The sequence below is a fragment of the Melospiza georgiana genome, chromosome 1, assembly GCF_028018845.1.
Source record: "Melospiza georgiana isolate bMelGeo1 chromosome 1, bMelGeo1.pri, whole genome shotgun sequence".
Classification (NCBI taxonomy): Eukaryota; Metazoa; Chordata; class Aves; order Passeriformes; family Passerellidae; genus Melospiza; species Melospiza georgiana.
Window position 1 is genome coordinate 106,877,958 of NC_080430.1, and position 17,753 is coordinate 106,895,710.

A 17,753-nucleotide genomic window follows, 5' to 3' on the forward strand; every position below is an offset into this window, starting at 1 on the left:
ATAATGTGAGTTAGATTTCTGACTGAACAGGATATGATGAATTCCACCACTCAAAGAAGGTTACATGAGAAGAATTTATGGTATTGAGTCTCCAAATCTAGAACACCTTTTTTTTTGTATTTTGTTAACTGTTTAAGTGTATCTATGGTCCTCTAAGAGCAAATACATGTATTTTCTTTATCTGAAATTAAAAAAAACAAATGGCTTTACTCTGCAGCATTGCCTGCAAAATAAACTGGACATCCTGACTCAATTATTTTTCTTAAGAACAAACTGTATGAAGTTATCATTAGTGACCAACACAACTACTGTTATCTGGTCAGCCTTTAAAGAAAATAAAACGGGGGGAGATTTAAAGTTGATTATTAGAGAGCTGAGAAAAATAAAAAATAATGCTGAATGAGGACTGCCGATTTGCCCATATAAACTTCGGGTCTTTAAGGTTCATTTTTTAAATGTTCTTCCACTCCTTCCGGCAGCCTGCAGCTCTGAAGGCTAGAGGCATTTGAACCACCTTTTCCCATGAAGCCCACCTTGACAGAAACCTAATTTTTTATTTCTCAAAATACCAAACACCGACTAATGGAACCGCGACGAGTGGGAAACCCGTAACGTAGAATTCCCCGGAGTTCCTGATGCGTAATTTACAGGCTGGTTCATTGCTCGGTGTTCGGCGGCAGGTCTGTTCCGCCCTGGGCACTCCCGAGCTGCCGGCGCTGCACCCGCACTGCCGGAGGGCCATCTTGCTCCTGTCTGACCCACAGGAAATCAAATGCACCGAGCCTAAGCCGTGGCCCACCTGAAGACACCCAGGCGAGGAGTTTTAAAAGTTATTTTTGTTCGCTTTTCACGCACGACGCCGAAGGGCTCCGCTGCCGGAATCTTTCACGTTCAGCTTCTCTGGCAAGAGAGCCTCACCGAGCTCACCAGCCCGGCACGGCACGGCGGGAGGACCTACCCCGACCGGGGTCCCCGCCACCCAAGGCCGGGAGTAGGCGGCCGCCCTCGGGCAAGCCGCGGGGCAGGGCAAGCCCCGGCTCCCTCCCCGCCGCCCCCGCGCCGCCCCCACCATGTTGTCTCGGTGCGCAGCGGCGCGGAGGAGGGACCGCAGCCGCCAGCCCGGCTCCGCGGGGGCCGCCCGGCTCCTCCCCGCGGCCTCCGGTTCGAGCGCGGAGGCGCTGCCCCGGCCGGCAGGCGCGGCGATCCCGACCCGGAGCGCATGGAGGGAAACGCGGTGCGGAGGAGGGGCCGCGGTGCCCACCGGAGATCCCGGCCATAGGGGCGGGGAGTCTCCTCCTCCTCCTCCTCCTCCCGCAGCGAGGCTCCAGTTCCCCGCACGCACCGGAGCGCTCGGCTCCCTCCTCCTCGTCCCTCCTCCCTTCCCCTCCTCCCCGCTTCCCTCCCCGGGTCGCCGCGGCTCCGGGAGGAGCGGGGGGGCCCCCGCTTCCTTTCCTCCCCCCCTCCTACTCCCACCCGCCACGCCGAGGAGAGGCAGGTGAGGCCCCGGCCGCGTCCCCGCTCCGCCGCCCCACGGGAGCGGCGGCCGCGATGGCGGCGGCGATGCAGGCGCTAGGCCCCGGCCGCCCGCCCCCGGCCTCGCCCCGCCGCCGCGCCCCGGGGGCGGGGGGCTTCCCGCACCCCCGGCCCCTTCTCCTCCGCAGAAACTTTCTCGGCAACTTTCTCCCGGGCCCGAGCTCCTGCCCGCGGGGCCGAGGGGTCGGGCGGGCGGGAGCCGCGCTGGGCTGGGCGGGCAGCGTGGGGCGGGCTGCGGGCAGTAAGTTTGTGGGGGAGGGCCCCGTGACCCCTGCTCGGCCCGGGCCCCTCCCGGCCCCTGCCCGCCGCGCTGCCGCGGGCGTTGCGGGCCGGCTGCTCGTCCCCCGGCGGAGGCGGCGTTCGCCGCCCGGGCTGGTGCTCGGCGTGAGCCGCTCCCGGGCGCGGGGACGGAGGATGTAAAAGGGCAAAATTCAGGAGTCGCCTGTAGCTTGGCCTGCGTGGTTTTATATTCTATTAGTTTTTCTTCCCCCCGCCCCACTGTTCTGGTTTATATCCTATTATCGAGCCTGAAACATGACCGCTGTACGTTTCTGAGTCATTAATTTAAATGTGCAATCATCACACTTCATCAAGGCTCCTTGTCTTCCTTACAATTAGAAAAAAAATGTGTTGGACACACACAGGCCCCTGTTCCTGCGGAGGCTGCACATAACTTTCTGCTCTCTGTGGACCCGCAGGCTTGATGTGCCTAAAGTTGTGTGCTCAGACCAAGGCTAGTGTGACTTCTCCAGTATTCAGTATTACAAATATGTGCAGTTTATGATATGGTTATTTATTATATTAATATATGGGCTACTACGTGTCGTGTATGCATGTGATTATGATCGTCTTGGCACTGGGAAAACTAGGACAGAAATATTTCTGAAGCTCATGTTGTAAAGGTATATTCAGATGTACCTGCTGGATTTAACCCTAGGCAGAGGCCAGTCATTAATCAAAAATTAGGTGTTTGGATTTATTTTAAGTGGCAGAATGTTCCAAAACCAGTTTTGAAGGTTGGAGTGCGTTCACACAGAAAGTGTAATGGTTTTCAATTAATATAACTCATAGATAGCTGAATTATTTTTCAGGCAGATTTTGCAAATGAAATTGATCTTAAGTCGGGAGCTAGATAAGAAAATTTACTTTAGAGTCTTTTTCTTTCCTTTTTGGAAAGTAAGCATTGAAGAGGGATAGAATTGCCTTGTAAGTTACCTTTGCAGTACCTCTGTTTGTAGGTATAGTTCACCCATAGCCATGTTTTTGTTGGCTTCATAGAAGTAAGAACATTTCCTTTCCAAACAACAAAACCTCGCACTTCCACTCTTATGTGGAATCTGTATCTGTACAGATGTGTATCTGTAAATTTAGTTATAGCAGGTTCCTACTGAGCATAAGCATAGAGTGGAGACTCTGTGTGTGTTCTGCACAGCCAGGGTGTTGTGGTTAATTTTGGGACAAGGTAGCATCTGTGATGGCAACAGGGACAGCAGCATGGGCACTGTGCTTCCGCTGAATTTCAAAGAAAAAGATCCTCTGGTACCAGGTGTGACAGTAGTTAGTAACAGCAATTGCCAGTAATTAATTATTCCACGTGCTTTATTAGCTTTATTTCTTTAACAGGTGCAGCTCAAATAGAGCTATAATCTCTGTGTGCCTTCAGTCTCTCTAATAACTCTTTTGACTGTTAGAAGATTTCAAATAAATTTGGCAGCAGAGGTCTCCCAGGTGAGCAGTTTCTACAAAATTTCTGGAAGTAAGGAAGCCAGGTAGAACGGTGCATTTAACCTGCATGCCAGAGAGTTCACAGCAACACTTACCTCAAGCTGGAAATTGCTGCAGGAAATGGGGCCTCCCTGGTTTTGCTGCTTGCAGAGCTACTGGTCCAGTTTTCAATAGTTATTTAATAACTGAACCCCTGTACCATTCTATCTGGAATGAGGCTGGTGAGCCCAAGGTAGCTTTAATCTATATTTTGTATTACCATGAGAGATTTTCAAGGAAATTCTTGTTACTCAACGACAGTTCTTAGGGTACAAAACATATGAGTGGAACTGAAAGTATACTTAAATTGCTGTATTATTTTGAAATAGCTGGAAAAATACTTAATACATGTTTGGCGTGCTGCATACTGTAATAATTCTACTGTAATAGAATTATTGAAAAACTTCACATTATAGTGGTCCTTATCAATATTCACGCAGCAGAGCAGAGAACTATTCTTGTGCTCCAAAGAAATGCTCTTTATTTTGTACTTTGTGCACTTCTGCAGCTCCTGAAGAATGAAATTGTCACTCTGTTCAGTCTGATAAATCATGGCTGTCATGTGACAGCGATGCAAATGTCTGCAGTGTGGCACATATCAGATTATGTGGTCAAAGTTTACTTTATGAACAAACTGGCTACATGGTTCTACTTTTCCATATGTGCTACCTGTGGACAAAAGCTGTACATTTTCAACAGATAATTCCTTGTGTTCAAGACATTAGTTAAAAGAAATACGTTCTTTCATTCATATTCCCTACTTGCATCCAGCTGTTTTGCTGTGTAGTTTGATCACAGTTTGAGTAAGGTACCTTGATGTTAATTTAAAAATTGGTGTCAGTACTAACACAAAAATGACTTTAGGAACGCGTCCTTACTCTGCTGTGTCGCATCAAGCAGCCTTTTTCAGGTAGGCCACGTTCTGTGCGTATGTACACAGCCTGTGGCTTCTGTGAAGTCCTCCTGAAAGGTTTCAGGCTTCTGGTGCTGAGAGTCCTGTGCCTGTGGCTGGAACAGATTGATCCATGAGGGAGAACTGCAGTTTCTCTACCTACTGTAACAGAATGGGTTAGTTTTTGTCTTGGAGGAGCCACCTCCAAATACAAGTAGGTAACTCTAGTCTCAGGATTTATTTCATTTCTGTTCTCCTTGAGAGTGCCAGTAGGAGGCTATTTTATAGTGATGGATTTTATTATGTGATAATCACCATTTTTTATGTTTTTTTTAAATACTAGCTGCTTTACAATTGCCATATGGGAACTTCTTTCAATCAGTACAGTCCCTGGCTGCATTCACACCAATGATTAGAGCTGTAGGGTTCCAGATTGTACCACCAATTGCCAGGTTTTGAAGGTAAACCTGGATAACTTCCCATGTGTATGCTTAGTTTAGTAGAGAAAATATAATACTGAAAAGATGCTGTCAACTAACTGTAGGACAAGTTTAATTTTAGCTTATAAGAGGTCATTCTTACTGCCTTTTGCATTTATGGGGGTTTATCCTTGATGGTGCCTGTGCATCAAAACAGAAACTGGCACCAAAGTAATTGAAATGAGTGGGACTGCACCCTTAGGTAAAGTTAACACACAAGGCTGATTGCAGGATCAGAGATCAAGATGATAGTAACTTTATTGCTAGAAATTGAGTAAGTAAACACTATTACTTATGCATGAGTTTTGTTCCTTTTAAACACATATTCTTTGAAAATGTAAAGGGTGGCTGGAAAAAGGATAGAAAACGCTCTCTATTGTCATTTTGGATAGGGACTGCATAGAGCACTGGGTTTCATGCTGTGTCCCCTAAGTCAGTGCACCAAAGCCATGCACAGCTGAAGTCAAGCCCTCAAGCTGGACTTCTGGCTAGCCCTGGCTTGTATCCCAGTCCCACAGCTCAGTGGGCTACTGCTGTACAGATCATCACTAACTGCATTTAAGGCTGTGTTGACTGTTGTGGCCAAGACTGGGGTTTTGTTTCGATTTTTCTTTACTGTAGTATGAGGTAATGTTATAGGGCATGGTTGGAGAATGCTGAGGAAGTAAAACCTCCTCAGCTTAATACAAAATAATTTGTATTTTAGCTTTTTGAACACTGTTAGTTGTTGAGTAGGGAATTTGATAACTTTTTTTGTTAACCTGGCTGTGTTTTATCTTTGTATTTTTGGAAGGCAAATGCTTTTATAGTAATGTTACATGAGACTTCAGTAAGTAACGATATTGACTGCACCTATGTCTTAAATGTTTATGTAAATTTTGAATTCTGATTGTGATACTGAACATCAAATAATTTGTCTTTCAACTTGTCTGAACTTCAGGTAGATGAAAAACTTATATGGCTTAAAATGTTTCTGTGGTTTTCTTCACACCAGAGGTCTAGAGAAGTCTGGGAAAAATAAATGATTCTTCAGAAGTGATGAGCCCTTTTAGTTGAAATTTTAGAGTTATCTAGACCAAGCTTACAAGAATGAATAACTTTGTTTAATTCCATTGACACTGAAGTTGAGTAAACACATCCACATAAGTAAATCTTTGTAGATCAGGGCCTTTAACTTTGTTTTAGAGAAACTTTCAGGAGAATTTTGTGGCATTAATCACACATTTAAACTCAGTCTTTATTTTGGAGGGGTTTGATTTAGTAGGGTTAAGTTCCTTTGCACATGCCCACAGTACTCTGTAGTGTTGCAAAACTGAGACAGTAGTAGTGTTTTATTCATGATGTGAATTATGGAGTATAAATGCAGTCAGGCCTCAGGTATGCTTCCCAGGACTGACAGCCCCTGTAGAAAAGAAGGGTTGGAGTGGAAGATGGTGTTCATGTTCCAAATGTTTGCCCATAGTTCAGGCAAACATTTTCATATTGCATGCAAACTTCAGAAATAAAGTATCTGGGCTAAAGATTTTGAAATTTCCACCCTACCTAATGGCCTCACAATTGTAAGAGAAGGCAGTGCTTGTGTGAGGTATTTAAAGAGTAATTAGAGGGTGCTATGGATCTCTTGTGTATTGCAATTGTATAGCATTATAACTGTTTTGGCAGTCAGCCAGGAAAGGGAGACTTAAAACAAATTAATAGTGAACAATCCAGTTTTAATAAGTTATTTTAAGTATGGTTAGATAACAACATTAATATTTATGCTTGAAGTGTGACAGAGAAAAAACAGGTCTCAGTTGTTATGTGTATCTTCTTGCTTTTCAAGAACATTTAACTGGAAACTAATAGCATTACTGACACTTGTAACCACAGAAGAGTAAAAGTAAAACCCTCCAAAGTCCTTCTCTTTCTTTACGTACTCTTCCTGTTTCTCGTTGATTTTTACCAGCTCAGCCTGTTCAACACAAATACTTTATTTTGCCAGTAATAGTACCCCAAATCCAGAAGCTAAAAGGCTGCACCAAGGACTCCATGACCACAGGCTTTCCTAATTCTCAGGCTCCCTTCCTGAGCATCCAGTATTGCCCAGCATTTCAGATGGTTGAGGCCCATGGGGAACTTCTGGTCTGACTCAGAGGTCTTTGGGCTTGTTGGGCTTCTGGTCTAATTTATAAAAACTGGCCTTTCAATAGGCTTAGCTTAACATGTGCCTCACAGATGAACAATGCTTTTAAGGTTTTTAAAGTATTCTTCACTGAAAAATGAATATAGAATTAACATCTAGAAAATATTCTTGTTTTCAAAGTGCACATTTATATGAAACTAGCATTTATTTACCAAACTTAGAAAAGAAAACATTATCAGAACTGAGATTGAGGGAGGAAATGTAAAAATATATACGAAAGTTCTGTATTTAATTGTGAAGTGTTAAAAGCAAATCACCACAATTAGTCATACATCTTTTTAGTGCTCTTGTACCTCCTTTCTTTGCCTTGATTTTGATCTGTTTTTCTGGAGGTCTGCAGTTTGAGATGAAAACCTTATATTACTGATTCCCAAACTGACATCTTCAGAAGAATATTAACAGAAAAAATATGTAGTGCTTCAGTTAGAAGTTGATCAGACTTAGTGTGTGCGAAACACGGAGTTTAATGTGACATTTGTGTCTGAAATTTGTATAAAACAGGAGAGTCCAAACATCTTAAAAAATTACAGATCTGCACCAAACCTAGTAGCAAAGTTCACATTTTAAAAATCTGTAGAGTCACGGCATTTATATTCATGTGAAGACTAAGTAAGGGTGAGATGAAATGGGAGGAAAGCTTATGGTGATAAAACCAAGTGGTTTGTGTCCTTCTTCCTGTACCTTGAGCTGAAAACAGACCATGCCAGTGGAGCATTTTGCGACTTGTGGTGTTTTGTTGATCCCTGGTATTTAATGTTTGTGACCAGCTCCAATTGCAGTAGTTCAGTTGAAACACTTCACGTTTCCTTAGAGGTGTGAACTTGTAATGATGCTCTGATGAGGCTGTGAACATACTTAGTGATGCATCTTAAGGGCTCATAGGTAATCTCTCCTAATAGAAAATCCTGCAATACTTCACTGACAGGTGAATGTGAAAATACAGATTTTTGTCTTCTTTTCTCCTAATGCAAATTTATGCAAGGCTTAAATAAGTTTTGCAAGGCAAAGACCATTCTCTGCTCTGTGTGAAGACTAGCCCAGGTGAGTTGTGTACATTCTAAAAAGGAGACTCTCCCTTACTTGAATGGGGATGGAAGACTTTTAGTTTTCTTGATTGTTTGAGGATTTTTATCCTAAATCTGAACAAAGCTTCTCTTTGATGCACATGTTCTTCAGCTGAAGCCCACTGAAAGAGGAGTTGATGTAAATCAGACCAGAAGTCTATCTAGGCAAATATCTGCTGTCTTTTTTTCAATCCACTTCATTCCGGATAAATTCTTAATGTCTCAACTGGAAGTTCTTGGAAGTTTAGTTAGAGGCTTATTTTCAGAATGGGTTCTTTGAGCAACAGATGGTACTTCTTATTCTGCCTGTTCAAAATAAAGAGTATTCAGGTTTTTTCCAACAGCAGTGTTTTAAAATATGACTCTGCTCTCTGACTTCTGAGACATTGATATGTGAGATTTTTGCCAAAGTATTTTCTTTGGTTTTATTTTTTTGGGATTCTCCCTGTCATATATTTTTGAGTATAAGTTGCATTATAGAATGACAAAACCCTTAAAGCAAAGAGAGGATGGGCTCGTTTAGCTGATGCTGGTGTTAAATATTTGTTTAGTGGATGATTAAAGGTTATAATAGCATTGGCCTCATCAGCTTGTCCATACCTAACTGAAAAACATTCACTGGTAAGAGGAAAAGGGTATATTAGTCTCACTGTAGACAGCCATGTTTAATTCTTTTTTCATAGTAAAGTTATTCTGTTCAGGAAACACTTAGAGCATAGAGCAAAATACTATTACTTTGGAAAACAATTATCCATGAAGAAAAGAGAAGAGAAAACAAGGGTAATTCCTGAGATGTTACTACTAGTCAATTGGGGAAATTTTCTTGAGTAATATTTGTTTTCTCAAGCCTGAGAAGTGGGCATTGTATTAACATTCTGTAGTTGGTGGAAAAAAAAAGTTATATGTATTTATTTGGTGGGGTTTAAGAGGTTTTTTTTGGCTTTTCTTTTGCTGTTTTTCTGTGGTTCTGAGTGAGAGAGCAAAATGCAAGTACAAAATTTTCAGCTTCAGATCACACAAAAATTAAATGCTAACTGTATATGGCTAGGAAGCAATAGTAATATGGGTACCTTTTTTTTACTTTCAAGTACAGTTCTGTACTGTATTTTAAGCACAGCTACACACTTAAAACACAATTCATAAATCATAGTGATTGAGGCTATTTAAAGTGATAAGCTTTCAAAATATCTTGCTGAATAATTGCACATTATGTAATTTGCTAAAGATATAAATCTTTTTCATTTTAGGAATTATTTCTTATCTTGTACGCTGGAGAACTCGTAGAACTGATTGATTCAGGCTATCATGATGTACGTAAAATGAGACAAGTGTTAGTTTATAGATGAAAAATTATTTGCCTGGAAACGTTTGACTTGTTCATGCATAGTAGGTGTATTTAAATATTCTGGAATTCATTTGCATTGGTTATGAAATCTAGGGCTCTTTGATTACCTCCCCTTCCCTTTTGCTTAGGTCTGACATATCATCAGAGTACTATTTAAATCTGGTGCATACATGGTGAAGTCACAGCCAAATAATATGTGACTTATATTAACAAGCATGACACCTTTGTTTTATATGGTTATTTTAAATTACTGTTTTACCTCAGATTTACACTCGGGCTTCTTCATTCTTTTCCCAAAGAAAGAGGTTGAGCCTTACTAGTCAGTAAACTCTATTGACTCTCCATATTAGGTTTACACTAATCCTGTTAGCTTTTTGCCAGGGGCATGGATTCTCTGTGTGTATATTTAATGTAATAGTAAAGTGTCTTAATAATTCTCTTAAGTATATGCATAATTATTTAAGCAATGACACTGCAATTTCCATGCAAGACATTTTTATTTCTTCCTAGTGTGTGTTCAGTGGCATTTGAATGGAAGTTCTGATTGAAACTCATATAAATAACCAGTGTTACATTTTAAAGTACAGATTAATGTGTTGCTTCCTAGATAAGGATATAGAGGGTAGTAATTCTAGTGCAAACCGCATTTTGCTTTAAATCTGCTAGATTTATTTACAAAAGAGAATATTAGCTTTAGTTTGTGAATAATTTTTGGTCACTACAACCTCTAAGGCATTAGAATAGGTAAATCCCATACTTTCAAGTTTTTATTTTCTTCGAAAGTAGAAACAAATCTCTCCTCTGTCAATTCAACTTGTCTTCCCTAAATATGTCTAAGATTCTAGTGAACCAGTATCTAGATAACATTGAGGGGTGGAATATTCTTTACACTCGCAACAGCTTTATGTTGCTTTATATATTTGGGTATTCAGATTCTGATTTCAGGTGGTTATGTATTAGCTCTGCCAGTTTGGTGATTTAAATTTGTTTAAAGTTTTGGTGGCTAGCAACATAGTTTGATTATGTTTTAAAACTCAGTGTAGGTTTTCCTAAGAGTAAACCTGTGTCTTTCTAGAAATTTCAGTTAAATTTTTTTTCCTCCGCATTAAATACTAAAAAAATGCCATCAGAAGGATAACTTACTTAGTCTTATACTTGTATATGACGTGTAGTCAGTCTGTGTATGACTTAATTTGGCTCCATATGTCTGTTGTACTCTATTTTTGCTGTTATACAAATAGAAGTAAACACTGTTTGCTACATTACGTGCAATACAGTGTAGCCAGGTAACCAGATAATTTATGTGATGGAATCAAATCATATTTAGGTCAACAAAGAGTAACCTGCAAAAACTTCTGAGCCTGTTGATTTATCACAGTGTAAGAAGTTCTTGAGGAAACCCTGATTGCTCTAATGGAAAATTGAAAATTTTGTTAGTGTTACTGCTGCAGGGTTTCTGCAGCTTGGAAACCATGCCATTAAACTGTTGCTTTTCTTAAAATTCCTAGATTTGATGGATTTTTACTTTTCCCTCGAGTTCCCCTGAAACTGAAAGCCAAAGCAGATGCAGATAATACAGTTTTACAGTCAGAATATCTGAATGGGATCATTCTCTTTAAAAACATTGCCATGTAAAATAACTTCTTACATGTTCTAAATTGAAATGGAAATTAGATTTTTTTGATTTTTTAAAAGGTTTGTTTTAGGATAATTTGTTTGTTTGTCTGGGACATTTTTTTGCTAATTAGGAACTGGAAAATCTGAACCTGCTTTTATTCACAAATGTTTTAGCGTTGCTATTCTAGGATGTGATCCTTTTTCACACTGAAGTCAAGTGCAAAATTCCCCTTGACTTCAGGGAGAGCTGGATTAGCTGTACACAAAAGAACTAAATCATCCTCTGGGATAAGTGGAGGCAACTCTATTGAAGTAGACTTCATTAGAGTATAAAATGAAGACAAAAAAATGTTGCCTGCCTTAACAGGCAGTGAAATTGGATCTGTTAGCTCAAACAGCTAGCTTAATTTAGCAGTTGAATCAAAGATTTTAGCCCTTTTTCAATTAGATTGTAGTTATAATACTTCACTGCATTGAGCAGTGAATAACATATGTCACTTAATCTTGACTACAAATATTTTACAGAAACTAGAATCTCTTGATGAACCTTTTTTTGCGGTGTAAGAATTATCGCTTGGTAAAAGTTAAGCAAACTTTTGAGGAGTTTATCCTTAAGTAGATGAAAGGAATCTGTTTGAATTGCTGTTTAAATTTAGGCTTTATATGACAACTTGTGTGAGGTTTGGGGAGCCTTGTTTGTATTTTCAGCCTCAGGCTGGCATCTTGAGTGTCTTTATGTAGTCTTGCTGAGGTGAGAAGTGGATAATTCATTCACACGGAAAATTGAACTGGATGTTATCTCCTGTGTTTACTGGTGGTGTTTGGAGTAATCCCATTGAGTTCCACAGAAGACAGTAGTGCCTTTGGCATCTTCCACTAATGCTTTACACAACAGTACCTGCTTTGTCTACCCTAATGGTGAAGAAATAATATTTGACAAATGAACTCCAATGTAGTGATTACGTATGTAATAACTTTTATACTTCTCATAAAATGTATCATTTGCACTCTTGCGCATCAAGTTTTTCTTCTGGTGCTTTTGGTATCTGTTGGAATCAGGAATTAATTCGACTGTTTGTGATAATTATGACCTGAGCAATTTCTGTATGGGTTTCTTGTAATTCCTCTTTGAAATTCCACAAGGGGAAGGGGGATGGAAGTATTGTAATCTCCTTAGAATAATTTGAGAATGGGCCCTTAAATGCTGCCCCGCATTTCTTTATTAACATTTCAGAGGTTAATAAAATCCGCTCCCTAGGAAGCTTCACAGGGCTCTTTGCTGTTTAGCATACATAGCTCTGAAAAAAAATCCTCCTCAAATAACTGTTGCTGCAATATTTGGCTGGTTTTAAGGGGTTAAGTAGTAAACTTAAACTCTCTGAAACACTTGAAATGCTAAATTTACAAAACAAGACACGAGAACTGTTTTAAGATTAGTCATAGTTAGGAAGCTTATTGAAGCACCGGCATCTTCCTGGATACATCCTGTACTTTTGTGTCTTCAGCATGCCTCATCTATTCATGGTCCTGACTGCTTTTTGGTTTTTAGAAACTCTTGCTGCAACTTCTTTGTGACTGAGATGCATTGTCAATCAGTCCAGTCCTCCCCATGCCAGCCAACTGCCCCCTTAATGCAGCAATTCACTTGGATGAATAGTGCTCATACTTTAAGGAGACAATTGTCTACCAGAGAGAGAGTGCCAAGTTGATTTAACTTGGTATGGGTGTGAAAGAGTTTTTAAATGGGTGCTGTCAACTAGCATTGGCCCAGAGCACTAGTTGCTTGAAAATTGTGATAATTGTTATAATCTGATTTCACATCAAAATTTGTTCAAAATATTTTAGTCAATCATTAGGCTGCAGAGAGCGTTAGTACCCCAGAAGTGGTTGTCAGTCAGTCACCCTGGCCTGTCAGAACTGTAGCAGACGTGTCCTGGCTGAATGTACAATACAGCTTTTAAAATGGACTCCTTTTTGGCAGTACATCACTAAATTGGTGAAAGAATACAGGATTTATGTTGTAATCTGCTCTCCCAGTTCCATTTAATGCCACAGCGTGTGTTTGAAACACTTAGTTGGGTGTATAATACAGTGTAAAACCACAACTGTAGCCTGTCATTACTGTAGTGCCTACAGAGCTGAGCTGCTATTTAGCCAAGCCAGCTACTTGGATTATCCATTACCTGGAATTGTGTGAAAATGGACAGAATTTATGAAAATTGCATTGCTGCTTTGGTGACTAAAATTTTTTATACATTTTTAGTTTTAGTGCAGGTTGAAATGATGCATACCTTCTAGGTACACCATCACTTGAGTGCAGAGGGTTTAGTGCTGTGCTTGATAGTGCTTCCTAAGCATAATTTGGGTCCTGATATTTCTTCACTGCACTTTGGAGGGGAAGAGAGAGGGTGAAAAAATGAAGAAAAAAACGTGTGGAGAAGATGCTTCCTGAAATTCCTCATGTTTCTTTTTCAGGGAGGCCAGGAAATCTGAGAAAATAAGTTATTTCTGTCAAGAGCCTGACAAAATGTCGTTATTATCCTAAACGTGTAGAAAGGATGCTGTTAACAAAATACTCAGTTTAAAGGAGAGAAAATTTCTTAGGGGCATGGCAGCGAGTAGTGAGTATATTTGGGGGCAGGGAGGAGGGTGTTTTCCTTGCTTCTCTGAGGTCATTAGGCCATTACAGCTGCAACAACATTGCTACTAGCTGACATACATTTGTGGAGAAAAAAGAAGCATTGTTGTTTCAGTGCCTGGCTGGAATAATAGTTTGTTAAGCAGCGCTGTTAGCTGTTTTAGGGACAGTTTGTTAAGCAGAGATTGTTAGTTGTTTTAGGGACATCTCCATTAGTAGATGTGCAACTGTTAGTAAGTGTATTGTAGACATCAAAAGAAAAAAACCAAAACAAAAGCTTAGATTGGAGAAGATGAAGAACAGGAGCTAGAATAATTTTCAAATATGAAAGACAAGATGTTGGTTTGGATCTGTCAGCATAGCATGGAGAAGAGATCATGTTTAACCACCTTGTGTGATCAGATTGGCTGGGTAGATGAGAGAAGACCAGTGAACATTGTTTATCTTGTCTTCAGTGAGGCTGTCATCGATGTCTCCTGTAGCATCCTTTTAAACAAACTGATAAAGTTCATGCCAGGTGGGTGAACGGTGAAAGCAACTGGAAGCTGTCTGATCTGATGGGCTCAGAGGGTTGGCATCAGTGGCACAACGTCACAAGTGGCTCAAAAGCTGGTGGCCAGTGTCCTGCCTAAACCAGGACAGCCAGTCACTAGCAGTGTACCCTGGGGCCCAGTACCAGGGACAGTTCTGTTTAACACCTTTGCTACTGACCTGGGGGTCCCACAGAGGTGCAGCCTCACCAAGCTTGCAGGAGGAACTGATAGACCAAAGAGGGTTGTGCTGATATCCAAAGGGACATTGACAGAGGAATTGTCTGATAGGAGCCTCCAGAAATTCAGTAAAGGAAAATTCAGTGATCCTGGGGAGGAACAACTCCAGGCTCCAGTATGTGGTAGGGTCCAATCAGCTGAGAAGAAAGTGCAGAAAAGGACCCAGCGGTCCTGGTGGGAAAGATTTGTGTGAGCCATCAATGTGCACTTGCAACGAAGAAGGCCAGAAGTGTTCTGAATACATTAGGAGAAGTTAGGCCACGCTTCACGTGCTGTGTGCTTCTGGGCTTCCCTGTACAAGGGAAACATGGATATGCTGGAGAGACTCCAACAAAAGGCCACTAAGATGACTAAGGGTCTGGAGAATTTCTCTTATGAGGAGAAGCTGAGAAAGCTAGGATTACTCAGCCTGGAGAAAAGAATGCTCAGGGGCACCCTATGTGTGTAAATAACCTAATGGGGTGGAATAAAGAGGATAGAGTCAGGCTGCTCTCCCTAGTTTCCACTGATAGTGGATGAAGTAATGGGCACAAATTGTAATACAGGAAATTCCATTTAAACATCAGAAAAAAAGAGAGGTTTTTTATGTTAAGGGTGATAGATTGCTGGAACAGGTGGTCCAAAAAATGTTTTGGATTCTCCATCCTTGGCAATAACTCAAAACCCAGCTGGACACAACCCTGAGCAAGTTGCTGTCATTGACATGCTTTGAGCAAGGGGGTTGGGGTAGGCATCCTCCAGATGTCCCTTCCAGTTTCAGCTGTTCTGTGATTTTCAGTAAATTATTTAAGAGAGCCAAACCAATAAGTGTGGCAGTTGAAATGAAACTAAATACAGGTGTTGAAAGGCAGAATATTTTTCTTTGTATTCACAGACAAGTTTGTTTGTTTGTTTGTTCTTCCCAGCTTTTTTTCAACAGCTTGGGAAGAGGGGAGAGAACTCTTTGCAACTGTGTTGTTCTGTTGGGTGTCTTAGCTTTCTGCTATTAATACCAAGGCTGTGTATGGCTTTATTGTCAGCTGTGTCCTCTCACTCCTGCAGCAGCAGCAGTGAGGCTACTGTTAGCTTTCCTGCTGCCCAGAACACTGTGCACCACCAGAGGCTTTAAGACAAGGAAGAGTTTTCATCTCATATCTGGAAAGATGTTTTCTCAACATCTGTAATTAGGGTAATTTTTTTTTTCTTCTTCATAATGTAAAAACATAGGATGTGAACACTATGCTTGCTCCAGTGGTCTTTTTACCAATTTTTATGGTGTTTTTTAATTTTATTTTCTCCTTACATTTGATTTAAACATACTGAATTGATTCACCCATGCTGCTCTTCTGTTGGTATTAGAGCTACAAGCTTCTGTTAGACTGATGCAAAATACAGAGGTGAAGAAGGAGATGAAGCACTTGCATATGGATTTAAACACTGTTATGTGTATCTGTAACATCCTGCCAGTAGAAATACAGTCACAATGAACCTAACATTTGATCTTGCACCACAGAAAGCACTTCATCCGTTTGTAAGACTAATTTTCAACTCTGTCTTTGGATATGTGAGTTAAAAGAGATGAAAGTTGGCACTATGTTGAAGAAAATTTGTGTGAATGAAAACCTGAAACTTAAATGGTATTTAAAAACTTTGTGTTGTAAAACTTCAACTTCACACAAAATCGCTGAGCCTAAGAACACTTGTCTATGTTTTTTAGTCCTTATTTCGAGTTGCCTGCTTGTTGGTTGTAATTTCCACAGAAGTTCTCAGATCCAGAAAGATGTTAAAAGTTTTACTTCTCTTTAAATGCTATCTCATTTGCAAATGAGTAAGTGTGTCTTCACAAGCTCATTTGTATTTTCTGGTAATTGGGACAGCTATTACGTAGTTGAATGGCCACTGCTGCATAGGAGCATATATTTATGGAACATATATTTACAGACTGTAAAGATGAGAGTGACTTTTTGATGCAATTAAATATTTGTAGTGTTACTGTTACAGTAAATGTTTATCATGTACTGCTCTTCCTAAAGATAATGCTTAAACTTTCTATTGAAAAAATGAAAACCACTTTCGTATATTTAAGAACAGTGCCTGCTTTGCACTTTAGAAGTACAGCTTTCCAAACAGCAGGCAAGCAAGCTTCATTGTACTGTAGACAGTAAGCAACAAATGTAACACCTAGCTGAGATCTAAATCCGTGTGTGTGTGTGATCTATAGTGTCCTCATCTGTATGTGACACTATTTTTAAAAAAGGCTTCAGGATGGATCTGGGCAAGTACAGATTACTAAGCCTGACATCTGCTCCAAGTATATCAGTGAAAATAATAATAATGAAACTAACATGGATAAACATGATGTATTGAGGAAGAGTTAGAAGCCTGCTGTGAAGGGATGTCATGTTTTGCAAACTCGCTGGAGGTTTTTTGATAAGCAGGATCTGACAGAAGTGGTTCCCTTGGATGTTCAACAAGCATTTGACAAGAACCACCAAAGAATTTTTGAAGAAACAAGCAGGCACAGGATAGGGGGAAAGGATTTTATGCAGTTAAAATAATGACTAAAATATAAGAGAAGGGTTGGAGTAAATAGAGTAGAGAGGGGCCTCAGGTAATAATTCTCCAGGGTTATGTTAATGGAGCATGTTCAAGTTAATAAGGTGTATAGAAGAAAACTGAGCTCACAGACTTCACTGATGGGTAGCAGATGCAAAGGCAGACCCTAGCATTACACAGGGACCTGACATTGCTCAGCAACCAGACATTAAAATGGGAGATGAAATTTCTCATAAATTACTTCGTGTGTTCTATTTGGAGGTGGGGAAGAACAAGCTTGCCTTCTCGTCTAAAAAGATGACTTCAAAGCTGACTATTGCCGCTAGAAATGGTTAGGAAGGAAAGGGAGAATAATGATTATAACTTCTAAGAAATTTAATCATCTTAGGCAGTTTTCCCCTGCTTACACCTATCCCTGTCATTGCTGTAAAAAGAACATAGTTGAAGTTTCAAGGAAGAGAAAATCTGAAATATGGGACAGTTTCTGTAAGAGGAGCAGCATGAATTTGTTAAGGTGGAAAAGGTGACCAAAACTGGTGTGACAGCATCCTGTTAAGTGTTCAGCAACTAATGAGACAAAAATAGGGTGTGTTTATTCAATGTCTTTTTTTAGCGCACGCACGCTAAGAGGAATCTAATGAAAATAGCAGCTAGGAATTGAAAACAGACAAAAGGAGGTGTTCCCAACAGAACATGTAATTAGGCTATAGAATTTCTTGCCTCAGGAATTTAAGGAGTCTAAACATTACATCACTGTAGAGGGAAACTGCTGTTTTGTGGAAGAATCATCAATTACCTACCTATTCTTGTTTAGGAAATCCTGCTTCTACAAACCATTGGGGGATCAAAGAATATTCTTGGGAAACACTGCTGTGCAATTACTGTATTCTTGCATGCTCCACTGTTGGCTGCCATTAGTGAGAGGCTATTTGAA

General features: G+C 40.5%; 1 protein-coding gene across 1 annotated transcript in view; it reads left to right on the forward strand.

The window, feature by feature from the left end:
- Positions 1-1,202: 1,202 nt before the first annotated feature.
- YES1 (YES proto-oncogene 1, Src family tyrosine kinase) overlaps positions 1,203-17,753 on the forward strand; it is a 50,678-nt gene continuing 34,127 nt past the window's right edge. The window contains exon 1 of the mRNA XM_058025568.1: positions 1,203-1,495. The gene's annotated coding sequence lies outside the window, so the exon portion shown is untranslated. The remainder of the gene's footprint in view (positions 1,496-17,753) is intronic.